Source organism: Sinocyclocheilus grahami, unplaced genomic scaffold, assembly GCF_001515645.1.
Source record: "Sinocyclocheilus grahami isolate Dianchi unplaced genomic scaffold, SAMN03320097.WGS_v1.1 scaffold69.1, whole genome shotgun sequence".
Lineage (NCBI taxonomy): Eukaryota > Metazoa > Chordata > Actinopteri > Cypriniformes > Cyprinidae > Sinocyclocheilus > Sinocyclocheilus grahami.
In genome coordinates this window covers 1,487,398-1,502,952 of record NW_015505248.1, presented here as the reverse complement: position 1 = coordinate 1,502,952, position 15,555 = coordinate 1,487,398, and the positions used below count along the sequence as shown (strand labels likewise).

General features: G+C 35.6%; 1 pseudogene; it reads right to left on the bottom strand.

Annotated features, from left to right (window-relative positions):
- LOC107585357 (potassium voltage-gated channel subfamily KQT member 5-like) overlaps positions 1-15,555 on the bottom strand; it is a 134,653-nt pseudogene that overhangs the window by 3,355 nt on the left and 115,743 nt on the right.

The window sequence follows — 15,555 nt, the reverse complement described above, 5'->3', positions numbered from 1 at the left end:
ATATACATATTATAATTTTATGCTTAATTATTGTGTGCAAGTACACTACAGTCAAAAAGTTTGGGGTTGGTAGGATTTTTATGTTTTTGAAAAAAGCCTCTTATACTCACCAAGAATGCATTTATTTGATTATAAGTACAATAAAAACAATAATATTGTGAAATATTATAACAATTTAAAATAAACAATTTAAATAATATATTTAAAAATGTAATTCATTCCTATGGTGCCAAAGATGAATTTTCAGCAGCCATTACTCCAGTCTTTAGCATCACATGATCCGATCCCTCAGAAATCATTCTAATATGCTGATTTGGTGTTCATGAAACATTTCCTATTTTTATCAATTCTGAAAACAGAAGTGCTACTTAATATTTTTGTGGAAACTGTGATACATTTTTCTCAGGATTCTTTGACGATTAGGAAGTAAACAGCATACAACCTCTTTTAGAAATTATAAATAATTGAACTATTACTTTCATTTTAATGCATCCTTGCTGAATAAAATAATTAATTTCTTTCTAAAAAAAAAGAAATCATACTGACCCCAAAACTTTGAACTGTAGTATGTTTCTTTAGACCATCAAGTTCATATAGCTTACTTGTCTCTCTACTTTACAGACACGGCCAAGCATGCTCATGTCATGCTCCAAGGACTCTCCTTCGGGGAGGATTTTCTCCCTGCCTTTCCTGTCCACCGAAATCTGGCCTTTTCCCAGTATCTGATCCACTCTATAAGAAAAAAAACCCAATGTTTTTGAGCATACAGTACATCAGGATGCACACCTTTACACTGTTGTTCCTCAAGCTCGAGCAGGGCACAACACAGCAGGATAAGACTGGACTTTGGTTAGTGAAGAAGAAATTAAGTTAGTGTATCACCATTATCTACTTTTTCTATGTTACATAGTAAGAAAGAGGTGATATACAGTATTTCTGTAAATGTTACAACTACATTCAGTGCAACTGAGAGTTCTATTTTTTTACATTCTGAATATGACTTGCTCTATGTACGAGTTGGCTGTATTTGATCTATGCTAGCTGATTAAAATATCAAGTCCAAAATGATAAACCATGCTGCAGAGAAACCCGTAGTGAGCAAGATTTTTAGCATAATGTAGTAACACATTTTCAGGTAGATGTAGTGTATGAAACCAACATCAATCAGCTGAACCAATCAGAGTGTGCACTACACAATTAATAAATCATCTCCTTGGTTGAAAAAAAAAATCACTATTTATTAATCACCTTGGAGTCCAATGATGAAGATAATAAAACAAGTGGTTCTCAATAATAAATAATCAGTGGCTCTCAAATGGGCCTCTGCAAACTTCCAAATGACGAAAGCATTAAAATGACATTACTTATTATACTGCAGCCCCTCAACAACATTTTATTTTTTATTTATTTATTTTTGAAGAAGAAGAACCTAGATTCCCATGGTCTTGAAAACGTGAGTAAACGTGTGAGTAAAAATATTTTCAAAATCCTTATCTAGTAAAGTATGGGGCCTTGGAGTCAAAACAGAACCACTGCCATTTAGATTCATTGCAGATACTGATTTTGTATTCGGTTTACAAGGTGAATGGATGTGTAGGTAGTTTCAGTTCTGATAACATATGGCAAATAAACCCTATGAATAGTTTTATTCAAATACATCATCAACACTGGACTCCGTTCACAGTATGAAGTGATTGAGGTAAGTACGGCCCCATGACTAGTCCCCCAGCCTGCTACAGGCCTCTGACCCAGTGTGCTTCTTCTTGCTTTGGCTGTAATACATGTGTAGAGAGGGAGAGGAAAGGTTCCTGGCTTTGGTGCTGAGTGTCTGATGTGGACCCACAGCTGTGGCGAGTCTAGATGAGAAAACATACGGGAGTCAAGTACATTTTTAAGGTTCTGCCATCAAGGAAAGGGAGGAAAGAGAAGGTTGAAGAGAAGGTACTTATGGCACCATGACAAGATACTACTACTACATGCGATTTACTAAATCATGTTAATGATCAAACCATAGGTCTCAGTAATCTCATTTAAATTCTTAACAGCTGCTTCAAAGTTAGTGTTTCAGTTAGTAAATGTAAGTAAAAGATGATTGTTTAAATCCGAGCTAGCAAACAACTATTGATTGCACACCTGTTGGTTCACAATATTAAATAATAACAATATTTTAATATGCTACTTTTTGATTCCATGCCAAAATCAAGCACATAGACCCAAATAATAGGGAAAGCCTAGAGGAATTCATCTAAAGGTTAGTACTATACACAGACACATTCAGTCTAACACCATGCACTGCTGGTTTAGCATTGGCCAACCTTGTTAAACAGGAAGAAAGTTTTATATGAATGAAAATCTGAGAGATCGAGGATTTACTGAACAGAGCCAACAGCTTGAGGCTTTGGGTCACTGACACATCACAAACATGCAAAAATACATATTGTAAAATCTATCTAAAAATAAATAATAATAATCTACAGTTCAATGTTTGGGGTGGGTAAGATAGTTTTTAAAATATATATTGTATGCTTACCCAAGCTACATTTACTTGATCATAAAAATACCATAAAAACAGTAATACTGTAAAATATTATTACAATTTAAAATAACTATTTTTCTATTTCTATTTAAATATATTTTCAAATGTAACTTATTCCTTTAATGGCAAAGCAGAATTTTCAGCAGCTATTACGCCAGTCTTTAGTGTCAAATGATCCTTAAAAAATTATCAACTTAAAAAACATTTCTTATTATTGTGCTGCCTAATATTTTTGTGTAATCCAGTTTGAAAAATAACTTTTCTGTAACATTACTCCTTGCTGAATAAAAGTTTTCTTTTTAGAAAATCTAACTGATGCCAAACTTTTAAACAGTAGTTTCTTATTCAGTATTTTTGTCTTGTTTTGCATTAAACACATCTAAAACATCCTTAGATAAGACTGCATAATTACTTCAGATAATATATCTTGAATTATGAATACTCTTTTGTATTTCTGTCTTACAGACAAATTGTTTTATAAGCATATATTCAGATATTAAAAATAAGCTTATATATTCACTGTAAACAAGTTTTAGTATCTTACACAATTTATCTTGATTTAAGGATTTTTTATATGCAGTGTTTATATGAAGTATTAAACTGAACTGCTGTAATGTTGTTGTCCACTGGGGATTTAGACACACAGCCACAGCAATTGACTCATTTGTTCCAGAGTTAAGAGTTTGGGGTGAGGAATTGTGGGTCAGCTGACCCTGGGGCAGAGTGTTTCCTCTTGGCCTGGCTGTAATACAAGTGCAGGGAAGGAGAAGAAAAGGTCTTGGCTTTGCTGCTCAGGGTCTGTGGACCCACAATAGTGTCCAACCTGAATGGGAGAGCGCAGACAGGGAGATAAGACAGACATGGACATGTAGATGTAGAAAGTGTGCATAAGAAAACAAGGTTGTTTCACTTTTTTCTTGTACAGCTTTCTGTGAATATGTATTTGTGCTAACTGCATTTGTTAATGTGTATTGGCGTGTGACAATTTATGCAGAATCCCCCCCAAAAAAGTAAAACTATGAACGGAGAAATTATGAATGAATTTATAGCTTTCAGTCACATGTTCAAGTTTTCACCACACAACCAGAGCTGGTTAATCTCACCTAGTCTGGAGACTCTTGATACGGCATAACATATCCAGGTGGCCAGCAGAGTATTGCTCTATCACATCTTTCACATCATATGGTCGAAGAGTCTCCTTAAACTTCTTCTTGGCCACATGGAATTTCATTATCCTGTCAACAGTGAAACAAGAAACAAAACTCAACTAACGTTTGTTTTAAAATTAATTAATTTATGTACCACCATACTGACACACAGGCATATGTAGTAAAGGTAAGGAAAAATAGTGCAATTTTTTTATTTTTATTTCCAGTTTAAATATATTTAAAGCAGCACTATGTAACTTTTGGCGCTCTAGCGGTTAATAAACAGACCTGCACACATCCCGCGGAAGAACATTCCAACCGGAGCTACTTCTCTAAGTTTACGTCTATGGCGATTCACCCAGGTATGTGTTACTCCGCAGCGGCGACGACCCGACCAGGCTACAACAGTCCAAATATAAGTGTACCGTAGTGATTCGGAATAAGACAAACACGCGGTTTGGAAGATGAATTCATGATGTACTCGCTCATTACATTTAGCAAATTTTGAACACAGAAAAAGCTATATAGTGCTGCTTTAAGACATGTAAAAATAAATAAGTAATAAGACATGTTTTCAATAAAGGCATCTTGAATTAAGTTTATATTTCTTACTCTATTGGAAAATTGTTTTTTAAATATGAACAATTTGAACTGTTTCAACCACGAACTTCATTAAATATTGTTAGCTTTATGCTTAATACAAGAACATAGGCTACACATTCCCCATGAGGTAAGCAAAATTGAATTAAAAAAAATAAAATAGTTCTAGTTACATTTGAAGATACATCTATAAACATTATATTGTGCATATATGGACTCAACTCAGCATAAAGCAACCCTCTTTGGAACTCACAAATAAACAAGCATGCAAGTTGTGTAAGCCTGCTTATAACCACTAGAGGGCAGAAATGAGTCACAAATACCATAACAGTTTATAACCCAGAGGAAAAATATGATCATATACCTCTGCTTTAAAAACACAGTTTATAATAATATTACTTAAGTAAGGCTCATGTTCTAGTAAAGATATGTGTAATAGATGACATTTGCTGTGAAAACACAGGTATTACCACAGGCACACTGAAACCTAAACCTATTCTATGCAAATATTGACACAGAGGGGAGCAGATTTCAGTGATCTGTTTCTGTAACGTCTTGCAGATTCAAGCCCCTGTGAGCAGAACTGGCTGGGAACATGTCTATCTGACACCCTGGGAAAGAGGAGTGGGAAAAATCTCAGCCCTCCTACAGGGATACTCTAATAGTTTGGAGTGATGGAAGTGAAAAAAGTCACCTGAAGCAACATCAGTGGCCTCTCCCAGCACGAGAGAGACAGCAGTGATGATCTAACCCTAATGTCTCAATCAATAGGGCAGGAAGGTCAAAATGAATGTTTTCAACCCTCCAACCACAGTGTGAATTCTTCAAACTTTCACTAGGGGAGAACAAGGCTCTCTGGGAAGTCACACTCACCTGATGGCCCTGATCACTGCTTTTAGTGGGGCAGAGAGATCTTCCACAGTCACATCACAATGGCAACCCTTCTCATCAAAAGCATCATCCGGTCCAAGATTTGTGTCAGCTGTGAGAGAAAGGGGGAGAATCTGAATAACAGCAAGCAAAAACCTTTTTACAAGGGATCCTTAATAAGGCTGAAAACAAAACTAGGCTGAAAAGTAGAGAAAGCCCGGGGCAGATCAATACAGCTATGAATCAAAACAGCATTCAAAGCAAACCTTTCTCTTGACCCCCATCACAGTGACCACAGGCCACTCCACTGAGCATTACAGCATAAATACTGAGAGGAAGTACTGCTGTACTGATGCAACACATTAAGCTGAAAGGCAACAAAATGACTTTTCATTCCCCCAAAATAAAATACATAAATATGATAAAAATTGAATATTTAAACAAAATAGGGGAAAAAAATACATCTTCATTTTGAGTGTCGGTTTTGAAGGTTTTGCTAAAGATTTACTAAACTATTTCCCTGGGTTTTAATTTCCCATGGGCCCATGGGTTTTGTCAATCCTTTGTGACTAATGTACAGGATTCTGTCAATACTGAAAATCCTCTTATAAACAATGTATCTATCTCCACTTTGTGATCTTCTTCCCTGAGGGGCATTCTGGTGATGGGAGCATGAGCCAAGGTTAACTAGTGCAAACAGAGGGTCCCATGGGAGACCATGTTCTCCCACTGCAGCCCAATAGCGTTTGTAAATTCTGCCTTCAGGGACAAGTCCAAAAAACTGTACGGTATATAGGGAAAGACTCATTCAGGGTCAAATGATGTCAAGACTAGCAGATACCACAGCAAACATGACCTATATTTGTTTTTAAGATTAAGTTATTGTTTGTGATGTAAATAAAACCACAGGTCTGATTCTCAGCTAATGAGAACTTTCCTAAATTTGCTTCTACCATTACAGTAGAAGTGGAACAACAGTAGCCAAATAAAAAAAGCTGTTCACCTTCAGCTGTTGTGCGTGATTGGCTCTTGAGCCTGAGGGATGGCCGGAAGCGTGTTCGGTCATTGAAGCTCCAGCTCTTCTGGACCTTGGCAGGGCTGCTGCCCTCCACCCCCACCTCTGTGGCAGGAGAGCGTCGGTCATTCACCGACATCTGCCTGCTCTTCATGCTCTGACCACGAGGACTGGCCATGCGCACACGTTCACGAAAACTTAACTTTTGGCTGAAGAGGGATGGAAGAGGATGGGAGGTGGGAAGGGACAAATAAACAGACAAATAATTAAACATGGAATGGAGATAAATATGTATTTAACTAAAGTTTGGTTTAAAAAAAACTGTTGTGATGGCTTATTTTGGACCTGCAAGTTTCCTTTCTTCAGTCTCTACTAAATTCCTCCAGTAAAACAACATGTTTTTGTTGTCATGATTTGGACCCACAACTTACTTGGAAGTTCTTTGGTCGAAGCCCCAAAAACTGTCCTATACTTTTCTCAAAAGTTGCATCAAAGGACCATCATGCAGCACAAACCTCATTCCAAGGTTTCCACCAAATCAGCAAGCAACATTTTGAAGCATGACTCTCTAACCACCCTACTTCTATTGCTACCTTCAGTTTGGAGCAGCCTGACAACATTTCCATGTACCTTTCTAGCCCTGACGTAGAGGCCCAGAATATATAAAATAAGCAGTTTATGAGCAGAACAGTTCTATACAAATTCCTTCAAAGAGATGAAAATTCCATAAGCTGGGGTTCTTAATTCATGCTGGATGTAGACATCGTCCACTGTGCTTTGAGCTCATGCTTGGTAGTTTGTATGAGAAAGAGATGTAGTGTAAAAGGAGAGTGAATACATAATGCTATAAAGGTGACTTACAAGAATATAGAGCCAAAGTTCATGCACATGCAACATCCCGGTTAAGACTAATGTGTTAATGCATACGGAGACAAATACAGTACAGTCATAGACATCCTTCATAACTGAACTGAACCTTTACAACAACTTGATCGGATTATTCCTGCAGGTATTACAATATAGGATGTTGGAAAACTGCTGGTTTGATGTTTAGAAGCTTTGCATTATTTTGTTATTAGCACAAATTAGACGTATCATATTGGTCATAACATTGTGGAGTAATTGCTGCATGTCAGATAGGGGTATTGGATAGATGAGTCAGTGGCAGTTATATCTTTCAGGCAACAGGCAATAGGACCCTCATATTAGACCTTCTGTAGGGTCTGTAAGGTTATCTGAGGTGGACGCCATCATCCATGCATACGGTTAGTCAGCATTCACATTGGTCATATTGCTGGAGCAGTGGGGGATGCTGGGTACCTATATTTCCATGTGGTATACCTCCTGAAGAGCCTCTGTCTATTATTATGACCCTTACTAAGGAAATGAGGAAGACAGATGGCAGGTGAGTTAGTTAAAGACTGTGAGCAGAAACAATCTCCTTACGTGTAAGAATTATTTTGCATGGAATAACATTGAAATAGAGACACTTCTTGGGGGTAAAAATGGAGCAAAATGCAAAATAAATGGGCATGTTTTTCCAACCAAACATGGTAATATACAGTTTAATTAGCATTACACCAAGAACATCCACACTAGAAGTATATTCAAATAAACAGTGTACAAAACTTGTCTGACAACCAATAAACTTTCTTGGATTTGCTGGTTAATTATAAATTATTTTCTGTAAATATTCCTTTCACTCTCTCACCATTACAAAATGAATTATGCGGATTATACCTAATGTTTTCTTAAAGACTAAAGACTTAATGTTCATCCATTTAAAAGGTTTCAAGCGACGCAAAAAGTATTCACAGCTTAGCTGTTTGCTGTAATGCCTTTGCAATTTGAAGGTTAATTTTCCAGCACATTTAATGACACATTTGCCACACACTGAGGGGCTTTTCCAACTGTAAATTACTTCATTTAAGTCTGAGTGCTAGTGCTCTGCTCTTCACATATTTAATACGAACCAGGCAAACATCCAATTCCAGCACTAATTAAAAGCATGAGGATTCAAATAAGAAAAAAGCTTTGGGTCCAACCATTATTTATAAGGACTGAGCAGTAAGTTCCACCCCTGCTGAAATCACATGGAAGTTAAAACACATAACGTTACCAGCCTGACAGCGAACACTACAAACATGTTCAAACATGCAGAGTCCTAAATGTCAACAGCTAAGTCTGGAACCAAGTCACTATTTCTTACTGCTATTACTTACTGGACCTATTGATGAAAGGCATTTAGAAGATGGTGGGGTTTGTTATCACGGAAAAAGATGAAGAACAAAAATTTAAAAAACACAGCAATGCATTTATGCTGTGTTCTTTGCTTTTCCCTGGCTGTAGTAATATTTAACGGTCAAAATAAACAATCTCTGAATGGAAAAAGTGCATCAAGTTTCTGTCCATGTAGGCAGACAGAAAAAAAGTGGGCCAAAGTACTCGTCTATAATATTACAGAAGGAGCTCTGCGAGTGCAAAAACACACACACAGATACGCACACACTTTGGTACAGATGAGCACTTGTTCTTAGCAAGTTAGCAAAGTGAAGCTGCTCCACAGCTAAACTACTATTCTATGACTTTTACTAAATGGCTCTCTGAAATATTTGATTCTATCTAAACACTTGTGGCCAATGCAGTGGTGAAACTAAACCACTAAATTGTATATTTGTCTATTGTCCAAAACAAAATACTGGTGCTAATTTCATGTCTCAGGCATCACTCTGTGATTTCTCTCTAGAATAGCTAGTATATTTATATAAATTTACATTTCTATATTAATATATATTTCAATATGTTGGTCAAATCATTCATATAATTGTATATTATATTAATAATATAATTAACAATAATAATATCTGGATAAAATCACAGTACTATTAAAAATATTTTTTAATGTTTTTAAAAGAAGACTCTTATGATGGCTGCATTTATTTGATAAAAATACAGTAAAAACAGTAATACTGTGAAACATTATTACAATAAAAAAACTATTTTAATATATTTTAAAATTAATTTTATTCCTGTGAATTTTCCGCAGCCAGTCTTGATTGTCAGATGATCCTTCAGAAATCATTCTTAAATACTAATTCATATTATATATATCACATACAGGTGCATCTCAATAAATATAGAATGTCGTGAAAAAGTTCATTTATTTCAGTAATTCAACTCAAATTGTGAAACTCGTGTATTAAATAAATTCAATGCACACAGACTGAAGTAGTTTAAGTCTTTGGTTCTTTTAATTGTGATGATTTTGGCTCACATTTAACAAAAACCCACCAATTCACTCATCTCAACAAATTAGAATATGGTGACATGCCAATCAGCTAATCAATTCAAAACACCTGCAAATGTTTCCTGAGCCTTCAAAATGGTCTCTCAGTTTGGTTCACTAGGCTACACAATCATGGGGAAGACTGCTGATCTGACAGTTGTCCAGAAGACAATCATTGACACCCTTCACAAGGAGGGTAAGCCACAAACATTTATTGCCAAAGAAGCTGGCTGTTCACAGAGTACTGTATCCAAGCATGTTAACAGAAAGTTGAGTGGAAGGAAAAAGTGTGGAAGAAAAAGATGCACAACCAACTGAGAGAACTGCAGCCTTATGAGGATTGTCAAGCAAAATCGATTCAAGAATTTGAGTGAACTTCACAAGGAATGGACTGAGGCTGGGGTCAAGGCATCAATAGCCACCACACACAGATGTGTCAAGGAATTTGGCTACAGTTGTCGTATTCCTCTTGTTAAGCCACTCCTGAACCACAGACAATGTCAGAGGCGTCTTACCTGGGCTAAGGAGAAGAAGAACTGGACTGTTGCCCAGTGGTCCAAAGTCCTCTTTTCAGATGAGAGCAAGTTTTGTATTTCATTTGGAAACCAAGGTCCTAGAGTCTGGAGGAAGGGTGGAGAAGCTCATAGCCCAAGTTGCTTGAAGTCCAGTGTTAAGTTTCCACAGTCTGTGATGATTTGGGGTGCAATGTCATCTGCTGGTGTTGGTCCATTGTGTTTTTTGAAAACCAACGTCACTGCACCCGTTTACCAATACATTTTGGAGCACTTCATGCTTCCTTCTGCTGACCAGCTTTTTGAAGATGCTGATTTCATTTTTCCAGCAGGATTTGGCACCTGCCCACACTGCCAAAAGCACCAAAAGTTGGTTAAATTACCCTGGTGTTGGTGTGCTTGACTGGCCAGCAAACTCACCAGACCTGAACTGTCTGTCTGTATTGTCAAGAGGAAAATGAGAAACAAGAGACCAAAAAATGCAGATGAGCTGAAGGCCACTGTCAAAGAAACCTGGGCTTCCATACCACCTCAGCAGTGCCACAAACTGATCACCTCCATGCCACGCCGAATTGAGGCAGTAATTAAAGCAAAAGGAGCCCCTACCAAGTATTGAGTACATGTACAGTAAATGTACATACTTTCCAGAAGGCCAACAATTCATTAAAAATGTTTTTATTGGTCTTATGAAGTATTCTAATTTGTTGAGATAGTGAATTGGTGGGTTTTTGTTAAATGTGAGCCAAAATCATCACAATTAAAAGAACCAAAGACTTAAACTACTTCAGTCTGTGTGCATTGAATTTATTTAATACACGAGTTTCACAATTTGAGTTGAATTACTGAAATAAATGAACTTTTCCATGACATTCTAATTTACTAATATTCATATTATTTATCATCACACTTGAAAACGGTTGTGCTTCTTAAAATTTTCTGTGAAACTCATTTTTTCAGGAATCTTCATTGAACAGAAAGTTACAAAAGAACAGCCTTTATCTGAAATGTTGAAAAATGTAAATATTTAAATGTCTTTACTGTAACTTTTAATTACAATATAAAAGTACATTTGAATTTAACTTTTACATTTAATACATCCTTGCTGAATAAAAATATTTAACAAAATCTTAATGATTATAATGTACAAGTAATATAATAAAACAAATAAATTCAAATCAATATTTCCTATCCATGTATTTAACAATTTTGGGTTGCCCTGTTATAAGAGACAGTACACTCCAAAAAATTTAAAAAAGGTTCAAAACAACCCAACCGCTGGGTCAAAACAACCCAATAGCTGGGATTGTCCCTTTTTAACCCAGCGCTGGGTTATATTTAACCCAGCATTTTTTAGAGTGTATAGTTAGCTATCTTGGTTTAATCTGTGATAATGAGCAGATGACTGTACATTCCATACATACTATAGCTACTACAAATAAATGAAAAAAAAAGAGTAGGGATGAATGACAAAGCAAGACATGTAACATGCCATGACTGAATGTACTTAATTCTTCTCCCTATTTTTATTGATGACATGGAAGCTAAAACACAATCGATACTTAAAGTAAAAGATTCCGGACACTACGAGGATGTAGATACGAGAACAACAAACCTGCTGATGGATTCCCCCTGGTCTTTCCTTCAGGTGTTAGTTAAAGACATAGAGAGAAAAGAGGCATGATATTAACACTTCACATGAACGACAGAAACTAATAAGGAGACTACAGAAGAGACACAGATGCCTCTGAAATATATGAAGTGTTTCATTTTAGGAATGACACACCAATATATTTCATTGTGTCACACAAAATATAGTATAATGTACAAAAAAATAATAATTAACAAATATATCTCAACACGCACAAACACACATTTAAGAATAGGAAGAAATGGAGAGTCTTTTTAAAGACAGTGTAAACAGGCAGCAAACAAGCAGGCATGCAAGCTATGAGCAATGCACAGTCAAGCTGACTAAGACGAGTGCTAGCAGAAGAGGGACAACTGTGTTATCAAGGGCTGCTCTGTGGGTAATTGGTGAATTGCTTGAATATATATTGCTTGAGTATTGTCATGTGTCTATCTTCAGGTGTCTGTCCACAAACTGTCCTGGCTTCTGTTCAGTTTATCTGTTATGGGCAACGTAGGGGAAATTTCAGTTAGCCACAGCAAATACACGAGGAAGCAGGTGTGGGTCTGTGGCTCTCATCCAAACTGAAACTTTGAAGATTCACTGTGAAAACCTGAATCTCACCATACACAGGGTTGTGAGGTATTTCAGTAACTGTATGTCAATAAGTATTATTTTGGGGAACTTGTACTACTGAATCTGAATAGCTGTACTCTTACTGAATTACATTTCCAAGGGCAAATCACACTTTTTTACTTTTTACTTTTAACTTTCTTTTTTTTTACTTTTTAAATTCCCTTTTTAAAAAGCCTTCCAAAGTACAAAGTAAATGTTTTGCAGATCATAATAACCCAAATATTAAATTTTTTTGTGCATCTTATGGAGCTACAGAGCCAATCAAATTACACTCACATAAATTTTACACCTAATAAGATGCATTTCATGCTAATTAGACTCCACTACAGTTTACTGTTATTTGTCCTCATGAAGAGATGTTTCATCAGTCACCACCACAGTCTGTAACCTAATTTTTTTTTCTAATTCTAGCTATTCCTAGGAATAAACAACTTCATTTGAGAGTGAACACATTAGTTTATATTAATAATGATCCACTATCAAAGAATTATAAATTCATCTGATTCTGAATTTAAACAGTTTCAAGTAATGTACTGCTCTTTGTTTTTTGTTGTTGTTGTTGTTGTTTCTTTTATTAAATGAAAATTTAAGCATTCCGAATAGTTGGATTTGTATCAAAGAGCTTTTTTTCCCCTCCTTTTGTTCATTTCAGCAATCTATGAAAGGCGTCTCCACCACGGAGTAAAATTTCCTACAAAACTAACTTACTTTTTTTAGTTAACTTACAATTCAGACTTTTTTTCTCAGAATTGCAAATTTATAATAAACATTTCTGACTTTATAACAATTATCAGTGTAAATCTCACAATTTTGAGGTACCCCTTAAAAGAGATATAAACTCCAAGATATATATATATATATAAAAAGTCTGAAATGTGAACTTATGATGAAAAAAGTCAGAATCGTGAATTATAAACTCACAAATCTGAAAAGAAAAGACTGAATTTTGAGATGTAAACTTGCAATTCTGGGAATAAAAGTCTGAAGTGTAAAATGTAAACTTAAAATTGCAGATATAAACTTGTATTTGTGAAAAATAAAATCAGAATTGTGTGTTATAAACTCGCAATTCTGAGAAAAGTTTGAATTGCAAGATAAAACTTGCACTTCTGAGAAAACAGTCAGAATTGCAAGATATAATCTAGGAACTGTAAGAACTGAAGTCAGAATTGTGAGATGAAAAGTGAGAATTATTTTATTATTATCATCATTTTTTTATTTCGTAGAGAAAACGGTCTTCAATAGCAATACATGTATGTTTAGTCAAGATACACTGACGTTTAACAGTATACTTCTGACCAGTGGTGTAATGTAACGAAGCAATAATACTTCGTTACAGTACTTAAGTATATTTTGGGAGTATCTGTACTTTACTTGAGTTTTTATATTTCAGCCAACTTTTACTTTTACTCCACTACATTTCCTAATTAAAATGTATACTTTTAGTCCGATACATTTCCCCAGAAGCATATTCGTTACTTACTACAAAATAGTCAGAAGTCAGAAGAACACGGACTGCAGGAAAGCAGGTTTGACGAATCAGTGGTCTGGCGCTTGCAAGTTAGATTCATGCTCATGTGCAAACAAGTGCACGCACAACCGCGGATGATTCATTTTCCACTCAAGTCAAGTCTGGGGTGTGCGATACAGCATCGTCAGCGATAATATGGTAAGTGTTGTTGTAATGATGTGCGATCGGACATTATCAAGTAAGCTATATCACCAAATCACACACAGAGTGCACGCACGTTGATTTATTAATCTATTAAAACTCAAAATTCCAGGCATTCTAAATTGTAGACGGCAAACATTTTTCTGTATGCTTTTTATATTTATATAATTTAATATAGTTAACTTAATCTATATCACACAAAGAGTACCGTTGTTCTGCAGATATCAGCATGAACATATTTAATAATCATTTTATACAAGTTCAGTAAAGCAATAAGTGACTCACATTTTAGACATAATAATGCTTGTTTTTGCTCAATTTTGCAAATGAAAATAGTTCCAAACAAAGATCACAGCCCTGTTTTGCGTCTCTGAGCAAAGGACGCGGTGTTTACTTTTTGAATGAATCAGCTTTTTGAACAAATCGGTTGAATACATGATTCAGTGATTCACTCATTAACACAGTAAAATGCTTTGTTTCTGAATGAATCAGTCGTTTGAATGAATTGGTTGAATCTCAATGACTCACTCATTAACAGTCACTTGCTGTCACCTACTGACGGTTTTCATTTCACATTTAGACAATTTTTTAATGTTTTTAAAATCATTTCAAATAACAGTATTCAGCGTTTTATGTTAAAAATAAAACATTATTTACTAATCTGTGACTGCAGGTTAAATGCATCCATGTCCCCTCTGAAATAGGCCTTCATTAAACTGTGTAAATACATCTAAATGTATACTTCAGATGCAGATTTCAGAAATGTTTTCTTATGTTGGAATGAAAGACACTAAGTACCGGATGAAGTGCTTCTTATTCTTACCCAAAAAATGCAAAATGGAAGAAAGAGTTAAAACTGAACACAATCTTGCTACTCAAGCTGTGTATGAACATTTTATATTATGTATTTGTTTCTTTTCCATTTTGCATTTACTTGTACTTTTACTTTCAATACTTAAGTACGTTTAAGATTTTTAAAATACTTTTCATACTTAAGTACAATAAATATCACATACTTCAAGACTTTTACTCAAGTAATATTCTAAACGGTGACTTCAACTTCTACCAAAGTCATTTTCGGGTAGGATATCTGTACTTTTACTTGAGTATGGCTTTCAGGTACTTTATACACCACTGCTTCTGACAAAGTATCCATACTTGGGTATAATTTATCTGTACTTTTGACATCTGGCCATATGCGTTTTCTCAGTGACCTAATGAGGATTTAAATAATCATGGATGTCTAACAAGACTACGGTAGGGCACAGAGGAGATGATTATGCTTAGGTAGGGAGACAGATTGAAGGGAAAAAAGTATATTTGCTGAGGGAATTGGGAAAATAAGAGCTACAGAAGCACTGACACCAAATACGACACCAGCTGCCAGAGTTGTACCTACTTTGTAGGGCTGCAGGTATGCAACGCCTTCAAATGAGGCTTCCAGGTAGCAATGGAAACCGAGTTCTCATCAGCCGCATAGCTACGCCACACACACTACGTGCAGAATATACAAAACCAGGAAAAAAGGGAGGGAAATGAGAAGAGTAGAAAATAAAAAGAGAAATACACAAGGCCAGGAAAAAAGCAGGGATTGAAAAAAGGAGAACAACAAAAGAAAAAAAAAAAAGATTAGTAACAACCAGTTCATGTTAG